Genomic DNA, 17,056 nt, shown 5'->3' with positions numbered 1-17,056 from the left:
ATCAAATTAAAATAAATAATTTTGAATTATTAATAAAATATGTTATTGAATAATAATAAGTAAACAAGATTATTGTTTTTTGCTCATAAAAAAGTATATAAATAAATAAAGAATAATAAGTAGAGGCATCTATTGAGTGAATATTTTAAGACGGTATTTTACTTGGCGTATCAAAGACAGGCCGGGTCAACTCTCGAACAAGGTTTGGTTATACCTACGGGGGCTAGACCTGTGGTGTCATCATCCATACGGTTCTACCGTCTGGTAGTTGTAGCAATATTATTATCGTTAGTAGCACACGCCTGACATAATATTTTGATAAATCGAATACATTTTTAGATTTAAATATGACTTTAATAACTGAATAAATACTTTTCTTCTACAAAAATATAGAGAGACACTCTCGTTGAATATTGTTTTAGTAACGTATGGGTAAGATTTTCTAAACGAAGTGTGGCAACCCCAATTACTTAATAAAAAATAAATATGTTATAAAATGAAAATGGCGTCATTTCACATTTTCACCAAATAAAACACGAATTCACGAATAATAAAATAAATGTTTGCCACGGCCTGTTAATATTTATGAAGACCTCTTCATGGATTGGATTTAAGCAACCTGCTGTGTAATATCCTCGCCATTCTTGATGTTGAGAAGATCTATAAGTCTTTTGCGTTTCATCTGAGTGTTGTGGTTTTTCATTATGTTAAAAATAAGACTTTGTTAGTTCAAGTGTCTCTATAACTATGAAGAAGAACAAAAGAAAATGCTTTGAGTGTGGTTCTTCGCCTGCCGATGATCCAGAGAAGACCCTACAGAGATTACAGAAATTTGATTCTACAAATTTAGTCTCCGGTATGTACCTACTTTAAGTTTTAGCTAATAATAAAATACTTTAATAATAGCTATTGATCAGATAATGATTACATTTTAATGAATACTTTAATAACAGTTAGTTAATTAGGTTTCTTAGTAGTCTTCTCAAGGTATGGGAATTATTAAAATCCTACTAATTCTTATGAAACTCGTGCTCAATTATACAACTATGCTGGGTTTACACATTATGGTGATGTTTGTAGATGCAATGCACCCCAAATAACTGTCTGACCTGCAGCTGTCTGAATGTTTACTTCTCTGGATCTACTGAACAGATTTTCTTTTGGTTATCACAGGTAGCTTAATCTGGGGCAACATAAGGTTAATTATGAAATGGTAATGAAAATAAACATCTGAGAAAAGCAAATTCCATGAACTAATTTGAAAGTATCTGTTACCAGTTCAATATTAAACCACAGGTATATGTACTAAAGGCAGGTAGAGTAAAATTTGAGTTTTATTTTTGAATCTATAATAAGTAGTTTATAATTATGTAATGATGAACCAGAACAATTTGTTAATTTGAAACTACAATTACAAGTTTTTATAAATATGTTAGGCACTAGGCAGACTAATGAAGAGTATGTTAGTTTACTTTGTACAAAAATCTGTTCTTTGACATAATTATAGAATAAGATGATAAGTGATGATGCAATCTAAGATGGAAGCGAGATAACTAGTTAGGCAAAGGATGAAAATCCACACACATTTCTGTTTCTACATAATATCTCACCGGAACACTAAATCACTTGCCAGTAGGGTATTAACTAGCCAGCCAGACATAGACCAGAAAGAAAACTTCAATTGGCCCAGCCGGGGATAGAACCCAGGACTTTTGCGTAGTTAATCCACTGTGCTACGGAGGCCATTTCGGCAATATTTTTCTTGCCTTGATCTATAAAAGCTTTTGCCAATAATAAGATACATTTTTCATTGAAGGTTGTTTGAAAGAAATAGCTTTTAGCTATAAGACCTAAGCTTTGCACATTTTATTTTTTTTTTTCTTTTTGACAATGTAGCTTCTGTGAAAAGTTGAGGAATTCCCTCATCTGTGTTTCTGTTCTATCATCAGATTGCCTCCGGACATTTTAGTTATATTTCTCACCTGGTTCTTGTCAAGGTTTTGTAATAAATAATAATAACAAATGAACTAAGTAAAAATGGCTATGTGGTTAGTCTGTCTGCCGTAGAAGTAGCTGCGAGAGGATTACCAACAAAATCTTTCTATAACTTGTTTAAAGACCTTGGCATCTTTAGGACTGCAGCAACTTCTATGTAGAAGAAAGAGAGAAAGAAGAATAAGTATCCAAAGCTGCTCTTAGTAGGATCTTACCAAATTTGGCTAAGCAGGGAGAAAAACACAAGTAGGGGAGTTTAATCAATTGTCAAGGAATTCCTTAACCCTACATCCTGTAGTCACAACTCCAGGACTCTGCTCGGAGTATTTCTCTCTACCAGGCAATGGACCTGGCACCTGCACGGAATGTTAAGATATTCATCTGTCTCTTCATGCGTAGTATGTTTATGTATTTTTAATTAAATTTACTCACTCTCTTAATTTCAGTAATGTCCAGATAATCAATGATTAGACTATTGGACTTTTAGAATAAATTTTACATTGAACTATGAATGGTTTGTCATCTACATTTTTAAAAAAGACGAGATGTTTTGCCTGTAAGAACAAGAGAGAGAGAGAATAAGAAGGTAAGTTAAACACCTACTGTAAAATGCACACTGCTCCAATGTGGGTTGATAGGCTTGGGGTAATAAAGTTAAATTATAAAAGGATCACTATCAGGTGTTAATGATAATGACTGGGATATATAGCATATCATACTCTCTGAGATATAAGGATATAACACCAGCAACAGCTCTCCAGTGATGCAGTAGATAGCATCATTGCTCTTTGCATCTACACGCCACAGCCAGTTGTGGCAATTGAACTCATCATATTAGTGTGATGAGCATGGACGTCTATCAGTGTCTATGTGGTTGTGAGTGTACGCCCATGTTAAATAACAAGTAATGGCCAAAATATTAAGTAGATGTTGATCAATAATCTTCTCTATCTTCCAGTAAAAGTCCCATTAAAATGACCCTGCTGTTCCAGAGATTAGCTCAAACAAACAAACAGATGAACATTTTAAAGAAGTATGACTGTATGTCAGTATTGTATATAGGCACTTGAGAAAACACAGTTATTTTGAAATCACAGACATAAACTTAAATTTTATTTATATGTATTGGTGCTGTTCATAAATATAGCATCAGCTGAAACAAACTAGGCATAGTTAAGTTACATTTTATACAGGGTGCTCGGGACTATTTCTCATAAATTTAAGGTGTTGACAAGTCCACTTATAGGAGCTACCTTAGCTACTAGTTTATATTGAGGAGAACTTTCCACCTAGATGGGTTGTGACTGTATTAGGGGTCTGGTGATGAAGACGAAGGACAGTTAAGAGAACTCCTCAACGGTTCACAGTAGCTACCATGTGTTGATAAATTTGTATTTATGAGAACTTTCCACCTAGATGGGTTGTGACTGTATTAGGGGTCTGGTAATGAAGACGAAGGACGGTTAAGGGAACTCCTCGATTGTTCACAGTAGCTACCATGTGTTGATAAATTTGTATTGATGAGAACTTTCCACCTACATGGGTTGTGACTGTATTAGGGGTCTGGTAATGAAGACGAAGGACGGTTAAGGGAACTTCTCGATGGTTCACAGTAGTAATTAGTTTGATTCTAAGTCAGAGGCAATCAAATACAATGTTTTATCACGACTCATAGCGACATACCTTTGGCGCTAGATCAATATCTAGGATGATTTCACTAAAAATGAAAAAATAAAAAATTTTAATTAAAGAAATTCAACCAACTTCAAAAACATAAAACATACTGGCTAAACTAAAAAGCGAAAAATAATATTATACTAAGTTCATATCATATTATGTTCTAACTGATGATCAGTTTGAAGGCTGTGCTAAACCGGTGTTGTTTTAATTTAAGCTGTTACTGAAAGAACTACATGAAAGAACACTGTCTGAAAAACCTAAATATTTATGATATTCTTACATGGCTTGAATTAATACATCATTGGGCTAGCACCACCTTCAAACTGATCATCAGTAAGAACATAATATGATATATAGAACTTAGTATAATGTTATTTTTCGTTTTTTAGTTTAGTAAGTATGTTTTTGAAGTCGGTTGACTTGTTTTTATTAAAGTTTTTTAATACACATGTTCCTTAGACATTTTAAATTAATTTTCCTTTTAGAACTTGGAGCTACCCTAGAGTTATGGGAAATACTCCTGAGCACCCTGTAGATGCTACTTAATCCTACTAATCCTTCATTCATCAGTATCGGTTGGTGGGCTTGGAGTTTATAAAGAATATTAAGTATATATAATTTATTTATGAACATTCCTCATTCAGTTGAGCTTTTACTAACTACTTAATATTAACCAACTTTCTGCAGTTTGAGAATACGCGGATAAAATATAGCCTATGATACTCAGAAATAACGTGGCTTTCTAGTGGTAAAAGAATTTTCAAAATTGGTTCAGTAGATCCAGAGTTTACCTGCTAGAACACCACCAACTTTACCTCTTTATAATACATACTAGCGGACGCTCGCGACTTCGCGTAAAAATCGATGTCAACTTTCAACCCCTATTTCACATTCTATTTTGCAAGTTTTATAACTTATACCTTGTAACTAAAAAAATTAAGGACTTTCCGTACAAACTTTCTACCCCTACTTCACCCAATTCTGATTTTGTTTTCACGACAAAAAGTATCCTATTATCCTTCTACGTATTATGGTCTCAAATCGTCTTAAGTATCATTTGAATTCATTCTGTAGTATCAGCGTGATGCCCGGTCAAAAAAAAGGCAAACAGACAGACAAAAAATAGAAAATATGAGCGTGGTGCGATGACAAAGGAAAGTAGAAACTTCTATGCTAAAATTATAATCTTTGGATCTACTGGACCGATTTGAAAGATTGTTTTATCAATAGAAAGCTACGTTATTTGCGAATGTCATAGGCTATGTTTGATTCACATATTCACACAGGAGCGGGAACTACGTAATGGAAAGCGCGGGGCGTCATGTAGCGGACTTTCTGCGTCTTTGAGAAATTTTGTATTATCTCCAAAACTAATTAACATACTATAAAGGGCAAATCTTATCTCCATAATATCCTTGTGATTATTAAATAATTTATTTTGATAAGGATTTAAGTTAAGTAGCATAAATAATGACGCAAACCTAAGTATATAAAATTTATAATTTTAAAAACACAAAAGGTACTATATCTGCTAATATATAGAAGATAGATATATGGTGTCGCGGACTTTTTTTGTAGAACTTTTAAAGATACATAAAGCCTCCATACATTAATTTCAATTTTACACAATGGTTAAGGCAGCGCATGCGAATAAGTCTGCTTAAGAGGATTTTCGGTCCGACCTGTATGACAAAAACTGTGTTAACTCGGCGAATATATATCATGCTAATATAAAATATAGCCTATAGCACTCCCCGATAATGTAGCATTCTACTGGTGAAAGAATTTTTGAAATCGGACCAGTAGTTCCGAAAATTACCCCATTTAAAAAATGTGACTAACTTACAAACTTTACCTCTTTATAATATTAGTATAGATTAACAACCCATTTTCGGCTCATTGTTGAGCACGAGTCACTTCTCAGGACGAGAGGGGTTAGGCCTTAGTCCTCCATGCTGGCCCAATGCGGATTGGCAGACTTCACACACCTAGACAATTAAGAAAATTCTCAGTTATGCAGGTTTCTTCACAATGTTATGCTTCACCATTTAAGACATTTAATTTAAAAATGGGTTGAATACATATCAGTATAGATTTTTATTGTGAGTTTCTTGAAAGAAGGAAATGCTCAATATTTCATAGACCAACCCAGGACTCAAACTCAGAATTTCATGATAGTTACACTGAACCAATAAAGCAGTTAGAGAGAGAGAGATAAATAAAAAGAGTTTATTATGTATTCAAATTAAAATATATACCTAATGCTTTCAGCAATCCTGCTTCTTCACATGAATTTTACCCGCATGACGACGGTTTTTAATATAAAAAATATTTACACAATGTCTCAAAAAGCAATCAAAGCTTTCAAAAATAAACAATGTTCGCAGAAGTTCAGTACCAACAAACTCACAAAAAATGAGTTCAAAATTTAGCATTACTTGCAAGCCAGACTAAGAAATTTCAAGAAGATAATTTAAAAGAAGACAATAGAATAAAATAATATTAACACACAATGCTTAGCAAATATAGCATTAACAGATGGAAACCAGGCAATAGGTATGTTAAAATATGTTATGTTTCATAGAAGCTATTTTAATCCTACACATCAATCATTGTCTCCATATAGTAGAGGAGGTATGGAGCTGAGACCCAACACACTGCTCCAATGCTGTTGGTGGGCTTAGGGTGATAATGTTCAATTAATTAATTACCACTATCTGATGCTAATGTTAATAATCGGGATTAAAGGTTTCCCAACTTCAGGATGAGAATTTAACTGATTTTTTTTACATTTTTCATAATCTATTCTTCACATTTTTCACTTAATAAAATTCTTTTAGTTTTTGTTTGTTTTTAACCTGGTGAAAATATGTGAAATTTTGCTATCGGCTTCCCAACTCCAAGATGAGAATTTGACTGAATTTTTTTTTACATTTTTAACCAATTTTAAAAAAAGAAGGAGGTTCGCAATTCGAGTCTATGTTTTTTTTTCATAATCTATTCTTCACATTTTTCACTTAATAAAATTCTTTTAGTTTTTATTTGTTTTTTAACTGGTGAAAATACATAAAATTTATTCTTTATGTTTAATTTTTCAGGTGTAGCAAAATAGAAGATGAAGGTCTAGCTGTGCCAGTCAGTGCTGAGCCACACAGTTGCTGCTGGCATGTTTGCAAAATATCACAAGGTAACCTACTTCATCGTTATTATCAATCTATTTTAACAGCATTACAGGGCCAGGCCTTATAGAAAAGTGATTATGGAGCTGAGACCCACCACACTGCTCCAATGCTGTTGGTGGGCTTAGGGTGATAATGTTCAATTAATTAATAACCACTATCTGATGCTAATGATAATAATCGGGATTGAAGGCTTCCAAACTCCAAGATGAGAATTTAACTGAATTATTTTTAACCGACTTCTATGTTTTTATTTTAGTTTTCATTTGTTTTTTAACTGGTGAAAATACATAAAATTTATTCTTTATGTTTAATTTTTCAGGTGTAGCAAAATAGAAGATGAAGGTCTAGCTGTGCCAGTCAGTGCTGAGCCACACAGTTGCTGCTGGCATGTTTGCAAAATAGCACAAGGTAACCTGCTTCATCGTTATTATCAACCTATTTTAACGGCATTACAGGGCCAGGCCTTATAGAAAAGTGATTATGGAGCTGAGACCCACCACACTGCTCCAATGCTGTTGGAGGGCTTAGGGTGATAATGTTCAATTAATTAATAACCACTATCTGATGCTAATGATAATAATCGGGATTAAAGGCTTCCCAACTCCAAGATGAGAATTTAACTGAATTTTTTTTCACATTTTTAACCTACTTCAAAAAAAGAAGGAGGTTCTCAATTCGAGTCTATGTTTTTTTTTCATAATCTATTCTTCACATTTTTCACTTAATAAAATTATTTTAGTTTTCATTTGTTTTTAACTGGTGAAAATACATAAAATTTATTCTTTATGTTGAATTTTTCAGGTGTAGCAAAATAGAAGATGAAGGTCTAGCTGTGCCAGTCAGTGCTGAGCCACACAGTACAGTTGCTGCTGGCATGTTTGCAAAATAGCACAAGGTAACCTGCTTCATCGTTATTATCAACCTATTTTAACGGCATTACAGGGCCAGGCCTTATAGAAAAGTGATTATGGAGTTGAGACCCACCACACTGCTCCAATGCTGTTGGAGGGCTTAGGGTGATAATGTTCAATTAATTAATAACCACTATCTGATGCTAATGATAATAATCGGGATTAAAGGCTTCCCAACTCCAAGATGAGAATTTAACTGAATTTTTTTCACATTTTTAACCTACTTCAAAAAAAGAAGGAGGTTCTCAATTCGAGTCTTATGTTTTTTTTCATAATCTATTCTTCACATTATTCACTTAATAAAATTATTTTAGTTTTCATTTGTTTTTAACTGGTGAAAATACATAAAATTTATTCTTTATGTTGAATTTTTCAGGTGTAGCAAAATAGAAGATGAAGGTCTAGCTGTGCCAGTCAGTGCTGAGCCACACAGTTGCTGCTGGCATGTTTGCAAAATAGCACAAGGTAACCTGCTTCATCGTTATTATCAGCCTATTTTAACGACACTACAGAGCCAGACCTTATAGAAAAGGGGTTAGGGAGCTTAGACCCACCACACTGCTACAATAAAGGTTGGTGAGCTAAGGGAGATAAAGTGAAATTCATTGTGGATCACTATCAGATGTTAATGATAATGACCTGGACGAGGCGCGGGAGTGTAATACAAACAACTTACCAACTCCAGGCTGAGAACTGTAAATTTCTTGGAAGAAAGAAAAACTCAGTATCTGATAGCCTGACCCAGGATTCGAAGCCACGACCTCGTTATCCAAAACCACATTGGCTAACCAATATTATAATACTAGCGGACGCCCGCGATTTCAACCGTGTGATGTTCAGTTTTTGAACATCCAGCGGGAACCATGTTTCTGGGATAAAAAGTAGCCTAAATATTGCTCAATAACTTCCTCTATCTTCCAATGAAAGTCCAATTAAAATCGGTTCAGCCGTTCCAAAGATTATCCCAGAGAAACAGAAACACAGACAGACGAAAAATTTAAAAGACCTTGTTTGCATTTTAGTATTGTGTATATAATTATAATCACTTGAAAAAACTATTGATAAATTTCACTAAAATTAACTTTTATTCCTGAAAAAATCAAGGGAGATTTGTGAAAAACTGTATTTCACGCGGTCATTGCCCTACTCAACTAAATTATTTTAGTGTACAACATGATTTTTTTGAGACGAATATCTTACCAATTCATGGATTCACCATGTGGGTGTCCATCACGTGGCAGAGAGAAAAACGCTGAGCAGAGCTTGGACTTGTGATCAATGGACGTAAGGTTAAAGACTTCCTTGACAATTGATTAACACTCCCCTTCTCTGCTCGTGTTGTTCTCCCTGCGTAGTAAGGTCTGCCAAATTTGGTAACCCAAATCTGCACTTCTAGAGAGACCAAGGTCTCTAAGCAAATTATAGAGAGATTTTGCTGGTAATCCTCTCGCACCTCTCTACGGCGTACAGACTAACCATATAGCCATTTTAGTTAGTTCATTTGTTAGGTCATAACATTTATTCAGTTTTACACTGTGGTCCTTTGGAATGTTAGTCTCCCACGGGACAGTAAGCTCTACAAGTACTATGCTAAAGGAAAATGTCTGGTTTAGATCACGAAATAGCAACATCCTCTGGGATTATCCTCTTAACTGGTAACAATAATAATTATGTAAAATGTATACCTTATCAGCCGATAGACGTCCACTGCTGGACATAGGCCTCTTGCATGGATCTTGTTGTGTTGTACTATACATTGCAAGGTAATGCCCATAAATGACCACGCTGGGCATGCAGGTTGGTCATTCGCAGGCCTAGACTTCTCGCACCGGTATCGCTGCTGCCTGACACCGGTCTGTGGTACTTGTGAAGTCTAGCTGAATCAGAATGGTTAAACCGCCATTAGTCGGTCGCCAGAGCCTCGTCGGTCAATCTGCATGGTGTACCACGTGCAGGTGATGTTGGCAGTTGAAGAGGCTGACTGGTACAAGCCTCCCCCTTACACCCCATAAATGTATACTTCTTATTTATTTTTGCAGGTGTAGTGCATGCAATAATAGTTATGTAAAATGTATAACTTCTGATTTATTTTTGCAGGTGCTGTAAAATGAAGATATATTGTTAAATATCATGAGATAGAAATAAAAGATGAAGATCTAGCTGTACCCGTCCCGAGCCACACTACTGCAGCCACGTTGCTGCTGGCATTTTTGCAAAATAGCACAAGGTAACTTGCTTTATTCATTCGGCTTAGGTTGATATTATTAGATTGATTAATGATCACTATCAGAAATGTTAATGATAATGACCGGGTTCGACGGCTTAACATGCTCTCTGAGGCACGGGGGTGTGACACCACCAACTTCCCAACTCCAAACTAAGAATTTGTTAGCAGAAGCAAAAACTCAGTATCTCTTAAAGACAGAACCAGGATCTCGTGATCATCAAAACACATGGGCTAGCTACTGAACGAACAAGGTAGTTTTGACCTGCTTAATAACAATGAACTACATGTTTCCTAGATACACTTACAGTTTTGTTTTTAAAAACTGAAATAAACACATTATAATTTCTCTTTAAGTTTGTGTGCAAGTTTGTGAAAAACTGAATTCCACATAGACGAAGTAGCGGGCGTCCGCTTGTAAATAATGTAACAAAATATCCATATTTCTATACTTTTCAAGGTTACAGCTGAGCTTCCTAAAATGATTTTTTGTAAATGGAGCAGAAAATAGACTAAAAATTTGTTTGATGTCCCTGAAGAGAATAGGAATTCTTATTATATATAATTATGTAAATATTTATTTTCAGTGCATTTTAAAAAGTCATGTTAAATGAAATTTTCTATTACAGGTCACAACAATTGATGTAACAATTATAATCAATGGACCAGGCACCTGCACCATGATTCTTTGGAATACTAAAATTCGTCTCTTTATGTCTGTACTTCTCATAATGAAAAATGTCACATTTTTATGAAAGAAATAATGGAATCAAATAATAAATAAAACAAGCATATGCTGGAAGTCCTCAGAAACAGCTCCGACTTTGATGATTTTTTTTTTAAGTCTATTTAAAAACAGAAAATTTTAATTAGTTTTTATGTTATTTAAAATCAGAAATGTTTTGGTGGACGAAATTATTTAAATTGTTAAAAAATATCTATGCTATTTATACATATTTTTTTTTAAATACAACCGACTTCAAAAATACAAACTTATACAGAAAACTAATAAACGAAAGAAAATATTATAATATTTTCTATCTATTGATCACTTTGAAGGCGGTGCCAATGGTCCAATTAATGGGCCGACAATTAGTTATCTAATGTTTTCCTAGCTATAGGGTTCAAATTGCTTTTTCATATCTTTAAAAGACTATCTTCAGAATGAACCCTTTATAATAAAAAAGTATTATCAAAATCGGACCACTCAATAAAAAGTTATACTTGGTTGTATACTAAAATTAATGGTTAAACAATCAATCATCCCCTGTTTTTGTAATGTAAAACCAAGCATAACTGTTAACATGAGTAGTCCGATTTTGATAATTCTTTTGATTGATCATTCTTGATTGTTTTAGTTTAAAACCAAGCATGTCTTCGAATTCCGATTTGAATAACTTTGTTTTAAATAGAAAGGGTATATTCCGACAATGGTCCCAAATCATTATAAATTTTAATTATTCCCATTAATTGTATTGTAAAAATATGCGTAACTTATTACGAAGTGGTCCGATTTCGTAAATTCTTTATAGATTGTAAAGGTATTTTGATTGTAAAGCTCCTATATAAATTTTAAAAAACAATTCCAATCCTAAATGTGCGATTGATTGTTTTCTCATTAATTTTAATATAAAACCAAGCATAACTTTTTATTGGGTGGTTCGATTTTGATTATTCTTTTTTTGATAGAAAGGGTATATTCCTAAAAGTCTCATAAAATGTTGGAAAACAATTTCAAACCTAATAGTAGGAAAATAGAAGATGATTAATTGTTTTCCCATTTATTGTAATGTAACTATGCGTAACTTTTTACTGAGTGGACCGATTTTGAAAATTCTTTACTTTTTGTAAAGGGTTTATTTCGAAGTAGGTCCCATATAAATTTCGGAAAACAATTCGAATCCTTAAGGTGGAAAAAAACGGTACGATTGATTGCCTACCCATTAATTGTACAATTGGCACCGGCTTCAGTAATCAGTAGATAGAAAATATTATAATGTTTTCTTCAGCTTATTAGTTTACTGCATAACTTTGTGTTTTTGAAGTCGGTAGTGTTTGTTTTTTTAATAATTTATTATATAAATAGCATAACTATTGTTAAATAGTATAAATCGTTCCATCATCACTCCAAAAGGTTTCTGATTTCAAATGATATGAAGAAACAAACTGAACAAAAATAATCATCAAAATCAGAACTGTTTCTGAGGAGGTAGAGGGTAAATGCTCTATTGATTCGCCTAAAAGTAATATTATGTTATCGCATTAGGTTGTAAAGTTTGGCTAATGAAAGTAGAGACTGAAATTGCCCGCCAAATTTAAAAATCATATAAACAAAGTAAAAAAACATGCGTTTTCATAATTTACTTAAATTAGTTTTTATTTGTGAATACATTATTACCTATACTATAAGTGTTAAACTCAGTTATTCCAATATTTGCACTATAATTTTGAGAATTTACTCCGATTTTTTAAAATTTGGCGGGTGATTTCAGTTTCTACTTTCATTAGCCAAATTCTAATAATTTTATTGTTTATGAAATTTATACTAATTAGAAAGAGGAAGAATTTAATTATTTGTTTGTTTGCATTGAATAGGCTCTGAAACTACTTTGCTGATTTAAAAAATTCTTACAGCATTATAATCATGGATTAGGCCATAATTGTTATCTCTGTATTCCCACGGGAACGAGAACTACGCTGGTGAAACTGCGTGACGTTTGCATAGTTTATCATATGTACAAATATCCCGACAATCTATATTTTTATGTATGAATTGGTTAAGTTATAATTGACTTGATTTTCCCAAATATATCAGTGAAGTCACCCAATTGATGCATAGATATATTTTTATTTTGGTTTTCATTTTACTTTAAAGATAAAATTTAGTTTTAGAAGCAAAATGAATATATTTAGATTACATTTTAGGTGCTGATGTTTACTTAGTTATTGTTTAAGTGCATAAGATTTTTTATTTGATAATAAAGACATTTCAACTTGAAACTGTTATTCTTTCTATTGTTTAATTTATTATATACAATTACTTGTTACTAAAATATTGTGCTATTATATTGTTTTTAATATTTTCACAGTTCAGCTTTTGGGGACGGAGTGGTTTTAAAATAAATATTTTTAAAAATCTGTTTAAATTAATTAATTAATCGACAGAGTTTATAAATATCTGTTTAAATTAATTAATTAATCGAAATGGTTTTTAAAAATATTTATTTTAAAGCTATTCCGTCTACAAAAGCTGAACAGTGAAAATTTAAAAACAATATATTAGCTTTGAATTTCCCGCGTTGGCAAATTGTTTCAATGGGGGCATTCCACAGATGGCGGTAATTTTAGTGCCACTTTTTTTGTATGAGGTTGGTATTCTTCTCCTGAGTAAATATGTTCCTTGATCAAAGATGTCCTCGAAGGAATACATCTCAATAAATACTTAAACTATTGTAAATGTGAAAAAAAAACTATTGTAAATATTTGGTCCTAAATAATAATTATATACCTATTTTATTTTATTGTCTGAGTGTAAACATAATTTTCTTTATTTAGGTAATAATTCTTGCACGCCGTCTCTCATTTGATACATATTTTTTAATGTTACTCAATTTTGTCCCAACAATAAAGTCAAATTATACGAATTAACTTATAATATTATCTACGTATGGATGGCAAACCTACATAACTAACAAATTATTTTTCAACATAGAAAAGAATGAATAAAATGTATCAGCTGGAGGAGGCCTATACCCAGTGAGGGATTCTTAACATAATTATTAAGTACTATACTAACATACGTAACAATTATAACCTTCTAACACTTATTTAAGAACAAACAATTGTAAAAAAAAAAAATGTATACGCAATTTTGTTAAATATTAATAAACTAACACACTAACACAAATAGTATAGGATAAATAAACTTAAAATAACTATGTAATTTATTGTTAAGAAGTAATAAAGGCTTTGATTGATTGATTGATTATCAAAGATGTCGCTAGTCGTTCCAAAATTTTCAAATATGTATAGCGCACGCCAGCGACTCCGTTTGTGCGAACTACAAACTGTGAAGAAATATAGGTATAGTACGCAAAAGTACTATATTTTTTTACATTTATTTTCAACAGAAGCAATAAGTGTGTATACTATTGGACATTGGACTCTTGAATGGACCAAGCACAACGATCTCGAGCCGCCAGCATCCAGCGGCTCCCTGCAACCCGCTTGATATCCTCGGTCCACCTAGTGGGGGGTCGACCATCACTGCGCTTTCCGGTGCGGGGTCGCCATTCCAGCACCTTGGGACCCCAACGTCCATCGGCTCTTCGAACTATGTGCCCCGCCCATTGCCACTTCAGGCGCGCGACTCGCTGAGCTATGTCAGTGACTTTGGTTCGTCTGCGGGTCTCCTCAATCCTGATTCTATCACGCAGAGAACCTCCAACCATAACTCGCTCCATCGCTCGCTGAGTGACTTTGAGCTAATAAATATAGTTTTTCTAAAAATAAATGCGCAACAAATATTCGTAATTCGTGGTCTTTTTTGCTTATTCCATAGAAATACTATATTTTCTTTAAGTGCACTATATTTTTTTCAACTTATATCTGAAAAATACTATACTTTTCTGAAAAAATATTGGCAGCACATAGGTTGGTAACAAGTAAGTAGGTTCCTCCTACCTTCCGTAAAGTTATACATATATTTATTTAAATTTTAGGGGCCGAATATAAATCCCTTGCGTAAGCATCTCAAAAAAAGGTGGGCATAAAAAGTAGATTTTAAAACCAAATGTAACAGGACATGTTAAGTAGGTAGAGAGAGGTCAAGCTTGGAGTAGAAGTAGGTATCTACCATCTATGATCGTTTTCAATAACCTACCTAACATTAGTTAGAGAGATTAGATAGTACCTAAGTGATACATGACCTCTGCCTCCGATTCTGGAGGGCGTAGGTTTGAATCCGGTCCGGGGCATGCACCTGCAACTTTTCAGTTATTTCTACTTACCTATATGTTTATTACATTTTTTATTATTTTTATTTTTTTTATATTTTATTTAGTCTGAGAGGCAGATTAAAAAAATATTTGCTTGCGTTAACAACACAAGAAAATATAAAAAAAATACTACAAAACCTCATAATAAATTATATACTTATTTGTTTTAAGTAGGGAACTATGTAGCAGAACTACAGAACATGGAATAAAAAAAAAATTAAAACAGAAGAACACAAATTAAAATAAATTGAATTTGTGAATAGGCTTTACAGATTCCGATCTTTGCCAGTATACGATAGAAAAAAAAAACAAAAAAAAAACGCACCTACGCAGGCAGCTTTTAAAATCTTTTATCTCTTGCTACAAAAAGTATTTGTGTAGTAAAAAAAACATTCTAAGTACCTATGTATTTGAAACTTTGAATTGAATTGCTTTGATATCAATATCTATGTATCTAAGACGAATTGGCTGTAAAGTGTAGTCTAATGTCTTTGCCTTTTTCTCTACGTTAAAAAAAAATACGTGTGAAATTTGTGTAATTGGGAAATACAAGTGGCGATAGGTACTGTATTTTTTTATTCTCACTGAATTTATAAGTGCCTTATGCTTCTTTACGGGATCTCAAACGGTTAGGACGAGCGCAGAAGCATCGCCTGATGGGTCCCGAAGCACCCCTAAGGCAGAAGCAGAGTCTTAGATGGACAGAACGTCTCTTAGGGCGTATCTTCTGAAACTCGGCCATCAGCTTAGAAGATCCTTCTGGATAGGTAGTAGTGCTAGCGCTAGGTACAAAGAGACGGAATCGTAAATATTATTACATTTATTGATTCCATTAGAATCGCTGCGAGCTATCGGCCGCGTCGTGTTATCAAGGTATTGCTCTGTTAGGCACGGGTTACATGCTGCCGGAAACAAAATCACAGACAATCATATATTGACTGAGAATTTGTTACTTAAAGAATGGTATGAAAGAGAGGTATGAACTATTAAGCATATTGTCATTAAAAATAAGCTGATTTTTTGTTTTTTTTTTTATACTCTGCAAGTTAGCCCTTGATTACAATCTCACCTGATGTTAAGTGAGGATGCAATCTAAATTGGAAGCGGGTAGAAGTAGAATGAAATCCACACTCCTTTCGGTTTCTACACGACATCGTACCGGAACGCTAAATCGCTTGGCGGCACGTCTTTGTCGGTCGGGTGGCAACTAGCCAAGACCGAAGCCTCCCACTAGCCAGACCTGGACCAATAAAGAAAACCTCAATCGACCCAGCGGGGAATCGAACCCAGGACCTCCGTCTTGTAAATACACCGCGCATACCACTGTGCCACGGAGCCGTCAAATTAGGCTTAAGTAGGTTATAACTCAATTGAGTATTTCCAAATAATACTCATGTCATCGTAAAGTTTCAATTCCTGTAAACTGTCGATGGATTAAACCACAATATACTACTTACAATTTAACGTGTTATTCGGTAGATTGTAAGGATTTTTTTTTTATTTGTACGTTCACAACCTAAAAATCTAACCTAACCTAACCTAACCATTGCTTTCTGAGTTATTCAAGTTTCGGTTCTTGGGAGTATGTACGGAGTTTACAATCAATACAACTTCTCTCATTCTGGGAGGAGACTTGTACTCAAAAGTGAGCCGAATATGGGTTGTTGATGATGATTTGTAAATTTAGGTGTAAATGACTTGATAGCCTCCTTGGCGCAGTGGTATGGTGGTATGGTGGATTTACAAGACGGAGGTCCTAGGTTCGATCCCCGGCTGGGCCGATTGCGGTTTTCTTAATTGGTCCAGGTCTGGCTGGTGGGAGGCTTCGGCCGTGGATAGTTACCACCCTACCGGCATACAAGCGACTTAGCCTTCCGGTACGATGTCGTGTAGAAACCGAAGCGGGTGTGGATTTTCATCCTCCTCCTAACAAGTTAGCCCGCTTCAATCTTAGACTGCATCATCACTTACCATCAGGTGAGATTGTAGTCAAGGGCTAACTTGTAAAGAATAAAAAAAAATAGTACCTTAACACTTAAAAAAATATGTAGAAATAAGTCGAAACCA

The 17,056-nt window shown here is 33.9% G+C and overlaps 1 long non-coding RNA gene across 3 annotated transcripts; it reads left to right on the top strand.

Annotated features, from left to right (window-relative positions):
* The first annotated feature begins 351 nt into the window (after positions 1-351).
* Positions 352-13,978, top strand: LOC128199549 (uncharacterized). Of its 3 annotated transcripts, XR_008252156.1 has the most exons (10): positions 352-856; positions 1,174-1,315; positions 2,442-2,581; positions 5,947-6,231; positions 6,774-6,862; positions 7,177-7,265; positions 7,659-7,752; positions 8,145-8,233; positions 9,866-9,995; positions 10,622-13,978. It is a non-coding gene; the product is annotated as an uncharacterized LOC128199549 (long non-coding RNA). The 3 variants fall into 3 exon arrangements; XR_008252157.1 differs by lacking the exon at positions 1,174-1,315 and having other exon boundaries at positions 360-856; positions 6,063-6,231; XR_008252155.1 differs by lacking the exon at positions 1,174-1,315 and having other exon boundaries at positions 361-856.
* Positions 13,979-17,056: the final 3,078 nt, after the last annotated feature.

The sequence above is a fragment of the Bicyclus anynana genome, chromosome 26 (assembly GCF_947172395.1).
Source record: "Bicyclus anynana chromosome 26, ilBicAnyn1.1, whole genome shotgun sequence".
Lineage (NCBI taxonomy): Eukaryota > Metazoa > Arthropoda > Insecta > Lepidoptera > Nymphalidae > Bicyclus > Bicyclus anynana.
The sequence above is the reverse complement of the archived record's forward strand: the minus strand, read 5'-3'. Positions and strand labels throughout refer to the sequence as shown.